At 55.6% G+C, this 2,500-nt stretch overlaps 1 protein-coding gene across 2 annotated transcripts in view; it reads right to left on the reverse strand.

Annotated features, from left to right (window-relative positions):
- LOC122247738 (nephrin-like) overlaps window positions 1-2,500 on the reverse strand; it is a 481,778-nt gene that overhangs the window by 170,377 nt on the left and 308,901 nt on the right. The window lies entirely within an intron of this gene.

The raw sequence follows: 2,500 nt of genomic DNA on the forward strand, positions 1-2,500 counted from the left end.
ATAGAGACAATGAGACCGAGAGAGACAACCGCGTGAGAGACAGAGAGACAAAGTGAGAGACAGAGAGACCGACAGAGAGACAGAGAGAGCGACAGAGAGACACAGTGAGCGACAGAGAGACAACGAGGATGCCGAGATACAGCGAGCCCGACAGAGAGAGAAACCGACAGAGAGACAACGGACGACCAGAGAGACGAGAGACCGACAGAAGAGACAACGGAACCACCGGGAGACGAGAGACCGACAGGAGAACAACGAGCCGACAGAGAGACAGAGGAGCCGCCGAGAGGACAACAAGACCGACAGAGAGACAGAGAGACCGAACTAGAGAAGACAGCGAGAACAGACAAGAGACCGACAGAGAGACAACGAGACCGACAGAGAGACAGCGAGACGACAAGAGACAGGACAGAGAGACAAACGAGACCGACAGAGAGACAGAGAGACAGAGAGACCGACAGAGAGACAAAGACCGACAGAGAGAACAGCGAGACCTACAGAGAGACCGACGAGAACAGCGAGACCGGACAAGAGAGACCGACAGAGAGACATTAGACCGACAAAAAGACAGCGAGACCGACAGAGAGACAACGAGAACCGACAGAGAGACTGAGAGACCGACAAGACAACGAGACCACAGAAGACAACGAACCGACAGAGAGACAACGAGACGACAGAGAGGGTTGTGTGTATTACAGAGAGACCGACAGAGAGACCAACGAGACACCGACAGAGAGACCGACAGAGAGACAGAGAGTCCGACAGAGAGACAGCAGAGAACCGACAACTAGGAACAACGAACCGACAGAAGAGACAACCGAGACCGACAGAGAGACAGAGAGACCGACAGAGAGACAGAGAACAACGAGGGACCGACATAGAGACAGTGAGGAAGGAGAGACCGACAGAGAGACCGACTGAGAGACAACGAGACCGACAGAGAGACAGAGAGACCGACACAGAGAGACCGTCGAGACGACAGAGAGACCGACAGAGAGACAACGAGACCGGGACAGCGAGACAGAGGGACCGACAGGAGAGACAGCGAGACGCCAGAGAGACCGCCAAGAGCGACAAGAGACCGACAGATAGACAGCGAGACCGACAGAGGAGCCCCGAAGAGCGACAACGAGACCGCAGAGAGACAGGAGACAGAGAGTCCGACCAGGAGACAGAGAGACCGACAGAGAGACAGGGAGACCGACAGAGGAGCGACCGACAGTGACCAGAGAGACAGCGAGACCGCGGAGAGACCGACAGCGAGACAGAGAGACCGACAGAGAGGACAGCGAGGACCGACAGGAGAGACAACGAGCCGGACAGAGAGACAGAGAGAGACCGACAGGCAACGAGACCAACAGAGAGACAACGAACCGACAGCGAACAACGAGGTACCGACCGAGAGACAAGAGAGACCGACGAGAGACAACGAGACCGACCAGAGAGTCCGACAGAGAGACACGAGTGTCCGGCCCAGAGAGACAGAGAGAGACGACCAGAGAGACTACGGACGACCAGAGAGACAGAGAGACCGACAAGAGACAACGAAACCGACAGCAGACAGAGAGAACGACAGAGAGACAGAGAGACAACGAGACCAACAGGAGACAACGAGGACGAAGAAAGACAACGAGGACGACAGAGAGACAGAGAGGACGGAAGAGAGACAGGAGAGCCGACCGCGAGAAACGAAAACCCGTCCGAGAAGAGACAGAGAGTCCGACAGAGAGAACACGAGACCGACAGAGAGACAGAGAGACCGTCAGAGAGTCAATCGAGACCGGACAGAGAGACAGAGAGACCGACAGAAGAGACCGACAGGAGAGACAGCGAAACCGACAGAGATACAGAGGAGAACCGACAGAGAGACAGCGAGACCGACAGAGAGACCGACAGAAAGACAACGACACAAGGGAACCCCAACCGACAGAGAGACAGAAAGACGAACAGAAGAGACAGCGAGACTCGACAAGAGATGAGACCGCCAGAGAGACAACGAGACCGACAGAGAGACAGCGAGACCGACGAGAGCCCGACAAGAGACAACAGAGCCGACAGAGAGACAGAGAGGACAGAGAGAACCGACAGAGAGACCGAGAGACCGACAGCGAGACAGCGAGACACGACAGAGAGAAACTCGACAGAGAGACAGCGAGAACCCGACAGAGAGAGACCGACAGAGAGACAGAGAGAACCCGACAGAGAGACAGCGAGAACCGACAGAGAGACAACGAGGACGACAGAGAGACAGAGAGAACCGACAGACAACGAGACCCAACAGAAGAGACAACGAAACCGACAGAGAGACAACGAGACCGACAGAGAGAGAGAGAAACCGACAGGAGACAACGTGACCGACAGAGAGACCGACAGGAGAGACAGAGATCCGACAGAGAGACAGAGAGACCCAGCGACAGAAGACACGAACCGACAGATTGAACAACGAGACCCGACAGAGAGACAGAGAGACCGACAGAGAGAACAGAGAGACAACGAACCC

The sequence above is a fragment of the Penaeus japonicus genome, unplaced genomic scaffold, assembly GCF_977035675.1.
Source record: "Penaeus japonicus unplaced genomic scaffold, GWHDUDI00000001_assembly GWHDUDI00000011, whole genome shotgun sequence".
NCBI lineage: Eukaryota > Metazoa > Arthropoda > Malacostraca > Decapoda > Penaeidae > Penaeus > Penaeus japonicus.